Source organism: Tripterygium wilfordii, chromosome 9, assembly GCF_013401445.1.
Source record: "Tripterygium wilfordii isolate XIE 37 chromosome 9, ASM1340144v1, whole genome shotgun sequence".
Lineage (NCBI taxonomy): Eukaryota > Viridiplantae > Streptophyta > Magnoliopsida > Celastrales > Celastraceae > Tripterygium > Tripterygium wilfordii.
In genome coordinates this window covers 14,645,503-14,652,308 of record NC_052240.1, presented here as the reverse complement: position 1 = coordinate 14,652,308, position 6,806 = coordinate 14,645,503, and the positions used below count along the sequence as shown (strand labels likewise).

Genomic DNA, 6,806 nt, shown 5'->3' with positions numbered 1-6,806 from the left:
GCTCAAGTATAAAGGTATGGATCGGAACTTTAGCGGCCCAATTCTATGGGCAGCATTCATTATCGTCCCAATTGGTTGGGCCTAAATCAATTATCGGCCCAATTGTTCAATTTGGTTAGTTACCTTGATGGGCTTATTTATTTGTGGGCCCAATAAAATTTTCCGACCAGGACTACTTAGGCGAGCTTTACTGTTCCGATGCTTCTCAGGCTTAAAGGCCCGAAAAGGCAAGGGTTTGAGCAGCAGATATCAAATTTCAACTCCATCGCTGATCGCTCAACTTGGCACTAAGGACTGTTTATAAATTAACAAAACGAATACTTACACTAGGAGAAAACAGACATCATGGGTGAGAAGATGTGTGTGGCTCACTTCATTCAACTCCTTTTAACTGCCTCCCTTGTAGACAGGTATCCATCAGTTCACTAAGAATACCCTGAACCAAAACCAGAATGTACATTATGAACCCAACGAGAACTCGAGCAATAATTTATATAAACATGCTGGAGTATCATTCATGCATAAATGTGGAAACTATCTCATTCAAAAGGGCTAAGATTAAGGAACTCAAGCTTGAACTATATGGTTTCCTGAATGTGATGCAATGACACCGGGTAGCTATATTACAGTAACCTCAGATTCTGTTTTGCAAAGAAATTGACCTTTTTGAAAGAGGTCAAGCAAACGTTTCTCTCTCTAAAAAAGTAATTTAGAAGATAATTGAAAAGTTGTCAAAATCGGGATTACAAAGATCAATGGGAGGCTGATCGAATTGTAAAATAGAATTATAAAAATACAATAAAAATCTAAAGCATAAGAATCATGTGGTAAGCTGGCAACTCATAATTTATACTTCCAATTCTAGATAAATCATCCATAAAATAATAAAGACAATAGTTGGTATTCTGAACCTTTTAAGATCCTTCAATAAAATAATATGAACCCTGAAGGCCAATAAAACAACAAGCTTCCACACAAGCATTCATTTTGATACAATACCAAACAAAAGCAAATTCAGAAACTAATAAGAGAAATTGTAAAACAATTGATACAAAAAAATAGATGAAGAATGAAGCTGTTTTCACAATCGAGATTTGTTTTGTGACTTAGGCGGTGAATAAGGATGTCAGTAAAGAGGAAAATTTTTGAACGGTGGCGTTTTAACAAAGTTATTTAACTTCCTTATTTTTTTTTAATTTTTTTTTTTCATTTTGAAAAATCGTTAAAGTCATGTAAAATCATAGGATGTTACAGATAGGATTTTTGTAGGATCTTATTGAATTGGGATTTTAAGATAGATTTAAGTCGTTTTGTAGATATAGATCGTAAGATTCTAGGAATTTAGGATTTGAATCGGTATTTTAACCACCATGGATAAAAGGCTTTCATAAGTCGAAAAATAACAATCTCATTGGAGGTAAAGAACAATACATCAGTTGATGCAGCTTTGCGGACAGCAACTGAGCAGGACTACTGCTTGTTGACAATGGAAGCGGAAAACATAGACAAACAGATACACCCAAAAAAACCCCACAAATTGGAAGGGAGGAATGAAGGGCTGGAAAAAGAGAATCAATTTTGCATTAATTATGTGATAACTAGAGCAAAGTTGAATGGATGGCCTTTAGTTTTTCATGTCTTTAAGGCTTGGCAATGCATGACAGTTTTGGCTTGGAGCCTCATTACTGGCCCTTGATAACTTGAGACCTAACCTAAGCCTCCCATGCCCATGACCCTGACCATCTGTATAGCAATTCTTTTAACATAAAATGTCAAGGGATGCATGTCAAAGCCATCATTGCATGATACCTGCCCATATGCCAAGGCTTTCAAAAAATCAGCTGAAGTGGAAGGGACAGTGTTCTTATTTCATTTTTCAACAAGAATTTATAGTTGTAGTTTTCTTAACCTTAATTTATTCAAGAAAAACATCAAAATCATATTTGGCAAAATGAACAAATCATTGTTTTTGTTTGTTTTGGACACAATGTGAAGATGAATTTTGTGCTTTATTTTCAAAAATAAAAGTCTTTCGAGAACAATCTACAGCCCTATTTCTTTTGGTCTATTGTCTTCGGTTCCACTGTCAAACATGACCCAATAAAACAATATACAAATAAAAAGGTTCAAATATTATTGAAGATTGTTTTGTTTGAATATTTTGATTACTTCATTTATTTGAGTGATTTTGACATATTGTAAACAAATAAGACTAACCTTTGAGTAGCTAGAATGCAATAAACAGCAAGTCTTCCTCAATTCATTTACAATTCCTCCGTGTTCCGTCAATCTTCCATGGAAGAATTGTTGCACCTGGATATATAAGTTGATACATCATGAAAGAGGATGAAGAAATTGCAAGCCCTGAAACCTTAAGAAACCAATTGTACCAAAAATCTGAAACCACGTTAACTTGTTGCATTCCCTTTCTCATTATGTTTTTGCCATTGAATTGAAAAATTAACCATTCCTATTTTAGAAATTGATGTAGCAAATACTTCCATAATGAAAGAGTGTGATGGCCCTGTCCTTAATATCATTCAAGGTTTTTGTATGCCAAGCTATAATTAACCAGCCACACATCGAAATACTCAATTTAAATTAATTAATAATGTATTACTATATAATATATTGATTAAAAAACACAACAAAATCAGAAAAAATTCAAAAAATCTCTATCAATTTCCACTACTAAACAGGAAGTCATAGTTTGGCAGTGCATTAATATTTAAGCAATGACTATGCAGTACACTAAAATTTATTAAATTTTAAGTATTAAATTTTAAGCAGACTAAACTGGGCAGAGAACAAGATTTCCAAGAGGAAACAACTTCTGTTTTTTTTGTGATCGATGTTATTCGCAATGAATGCACTATAGAGCTTCTCATTGAACTCATTTGACTAGTGATACAAAATATAATCATTACTAACATAAACAAGAGCTAAAGCAATTAATCATCCGTTATCAATGAAATTAGTATTTTTATTTAAAGACATACAGGCTTCGTAAACATTTACCATACCAAGAGTGATATAACCTTTGTATTAAAGACATACATCATCGACAATGCACAGTCCCCTTGTCACATTGTTTCCCTCAAATGTTCTCAAGATTTATTTTCAGTGACGAATAAATCCCTATAAACTTATAACTTTGCTTCAATAGCGCCAAAGAGCATACATTCGAGAAAACGTCTAAATTAATTTACCCAAAAACAAACAATACATTCTTACTTACTTCATATTGATTAACAATGTTGGAAGCAAATTGTCATATAACCATGGTGCAAGCATATAAGTTTTAGGATTATGAGAAAACAAAAAACATATAACTTTAGAAAATCATGCGAGCACAATTTTCATCATTCAAGAAATGACAAGCAATGCTGAGGACTATAGTAAGAGAAGGACTAAGGCTTGCATACAAATTTTGGCCAAGGAGATGATAAGATGAAGGAAAACAATCAATTAGTTAAGGAAATGAAACTTGAAGTGGAGAAAATCTCAAGTTTGTAAAAACTAGCCAGCATCACGAACCAAATGATCAATATAATATATAAAAAAGAAACCATATGTAGATTATTTCTACTCAATTACTCTATATATATAGCTTGTTTGGACCTTTGGGCTCACATAGTGCATAATACCTTAAAGAACTAGAACATAGTAGAAATTCCATATTAAAAAATAGATGAAATGGTTTTCAGATAGATATTTTTTTTAATCAAAGTCACATGTCAATTCATTTGAGAGGCATTCTTCTCGAGTTACAGATTTATTAATAAATTTTGTTTCTCAATTTATAGCTTTTGTTTTCTTGATTCAAACAAGTTTTCAATTTACATAGCTACTGATCATGACACCGTACTCAAACAGATTTAAACCATTTACTATAGCAACAGTAAAAATCTTCAACCTTCAAACTTCATAAAATTTTCATAGGACCAAAAAATTCGTAGTTCAGCACAACTTAAAATGAATTATTTATATCTACAATTCTTAATGCTATAGCTCTTAAAAGATCCACACACATGTACGATCTCTATGTCAACACTCTCAGCCAACTACAAAACCAATTTTTGATGCATACATCTGTTGCACCAAATTACAGACAAGGACTATGACTCGCAACAAAATGTTGCACATAATGCATCAAGATTGTTGAAACCATGTATCAATGCATGCACCAAGTGAAGAAAATCATCTCAGCAACTTCAAGTCTTCGACAGTGGATTAAGTGATGAAATCCACAACCTTAATGTATGTGATTATTATTGTTGCTACTAGCTCCATACATGATGACCATGTCTATGATATTAATGATATATACAATCCCTAAATAACAACCATTCAGATACTGAGCTAAACACAACTAAATCTGTAAGTCAAGTTGTAACCAACTATTAGAGCAATTCTGCGTATATTAGTAGATGTTTATTAATTGGATGACGACAACCTTACCTTTTCCTGCCCCCTTTGGACGATTAGACATCCAGGCCTTGTTTTATTTTAATAACTCATTATTGTCTCATCTAATCTTCAACATATACCTGAAACTTTAAAGAATCATTAAAACAAACTGAGCTTATGATATATGAGGGATAAGTTTTACTTCTAAGCAACTACTATAGTAAAATTTGTCAGTGAGATATATAGAAGATTATATTATCCATAATTTAAAACCGTTTATTAATTAATTATTTGGGAAATTTTCAAAAAAAATAAAGAAAAGCCAAGCTCCAAAAACACCAAAAACTGTAGAACATACACACACAACTCAAGTGAATATACACTAAGATATGTGACTGGGTATAAATTAGTCCACATTCTGAAAATTATTGTGCACCTGTTTGAAAATTCTTCAGTGTCCGGATCAAAAGAAAGCATCCACATCTGCAAAACCTCAAAACAACAAGAAGGAGAAAAGAAAGGCCAAAAGCCTAAATTCGCCCTATATTTGGGAAATCATCATTACCAAACCCTAATTCCAATTTTCTTCTTTACCTTATTCACCGAGCAAATTGTTCACATCAAATCACAAGTTATAAAATAAGAATTATCGTCTTAAACAAAGAACACCAATCTAATTAACTATCGTCTGTTAGAATCTAAAACTTCAAATAAAAACTACTTTTAGAGTGAATGTAAATGAATAAGGGGCCTCACAATCTTTATTCTAGAGCTCTAGTAGGGTTTTGAATATAAAAATTTGTACTAAGAGCATATGATATGAAGATTCCTGCAAACAAAATCAGGCTATAACAAGATCTAATCAGAGTAAACTCTCAAAAACTGAACAATCGCATGCGCTAGAATAAAAAAAGAAAAAGAAAAACGAAACTAGAAACGGAGACCGTTTTGAGCGGACCATAATAGATATGGTGAATGGTCCCCTGCTGCACATAGAGCCATTCAAAACGAGAAAAGAAAGTCGAAATACTTTACTAGAGAGTAGTAGCACCATCATTTTATGCACTATCTTTAGAAAACCAAAGAGAGTGTTTACAGAGAACATACAATAGAAAACCTATATACCTGGAAGAACAAAGAACGATCGATTCGAATTCTGGAACTGGAAACTGACAGAAAGAGAAGTAAGCACGCAAAAGCAAATGTATGCATTTATACAGATACCTTGTGTGTGCTCACTCTCTTCTGTCAATTTCTTTGTTCCAGAATAGCACGAACAACACAAGGACGAAGAAGAAAAACAAACAATCTGCAGAAGATATAATTAAAGGTGATACATAACCGGAAATGAAAACGAAAAGCATGCTCGTATCAAAAAAGAGAGATCGAGAAACCTAAAAACATTTTCGCAGGCATAAATCGGTCAGATCTGAGAAAGCCAAACGATACCATATAAGGAAAGTTACCAAAAATCAACAAATTAGGGTTTGATTTGTAAACCACAGAGAAAAAGGAGAAAACGCCGAATCAATCCCTTCCATTCATTCAATACACACACCCTCTCTCTCTCTCTCTGTCATGCAATGCGTACAGGTGTCGGTTCGACGCATACAAGTGTCCTCTCCCCTCTGTCTCTCTTTATGGCCAAACAAATCGAACAGTAACGTTTCGGCCACTGAACATGAAAGCAAAAGCCAAAAGCAACGGAGACGCACATCAAGAGAGTGAAAACCACGACGAATCAAAAGGGAGAAGAAAGCGAGAGAACGATCGTCTTCTTGCAAAACCTAAATCCCTTTTGCGCCTAGAATCGCTGCTGCTAGATAAACATGTAGGCGTGCCTTGCCATGTGTGTGAGTCTGCGAAAAGTAAAATAATTAAATTGATTTAAAAATAACTTGGTTCGAGAAACCCATGAACGACAGAGAGAGAAGTGACTAGTTGTTTGGCTGAGATTGTTTGGGAGTACGTGTTGATTTCGTGGGCATATGTACTCTGATTCATTTATAGCCGTAGATTTGACAGCTGCTTTGCCCTGCCGTCGATCCTCAACCAGCCATCATCCGCCCAGTCTTGGGAATTGAGACTAAGATGGGACTGCGTCTCTTTCGGAGACATGTAAACTTTCTCTTTAATTAATCTTTGATACATTTAAGATTCATAATCACAACAATATGTGCTAATTATACTGTACATGCATGCACACCCCACCCTAATATATATGCTATATGCGAGTATGTGACATTCCATTTAATAAATAATTTAATCTATGAAATTTGCCCCTTATATATTGAAATTTAATAATTAAATTTTTTGTTTGTAAATCCGAAGAAAATTAAATATGTTAATTTTATTTTTTTTACAACCGAGAACGATTCCATATCAATTTATCATTT

The 6,806-nt window shown here is 33.6% G+C and overlaps 1 long non-coding RNA gene across 2 annotated transcripts; it reads right to left on the bottom strand.

Moving 5' to 3' along the window:
- Positions 1–254: 254 nt before the first annotated feature.
- Positions 255–6,336, bottom strand: LOC120006576. 2 transcript variants are annotated; one of them, XR_005470042.1, is made up of 4 exons: positions 4,847–6,336; positions 4,462–4,556; positions 2,218–2,313; positions 255–436 (listed from the first exon to the last, which is right to left on the bottom strand). It is a non-coding gene; the product is annotated as an uncharacterized LOC120006576 (long non-coding RNA). The 2 variants fall into 2 exon arrangements; XR_005470043.1 differs by having other exon boundaries at positions 4,462–4,550.
- Positions 6,337–6,806: the final 470 nt, after the last annotated feature.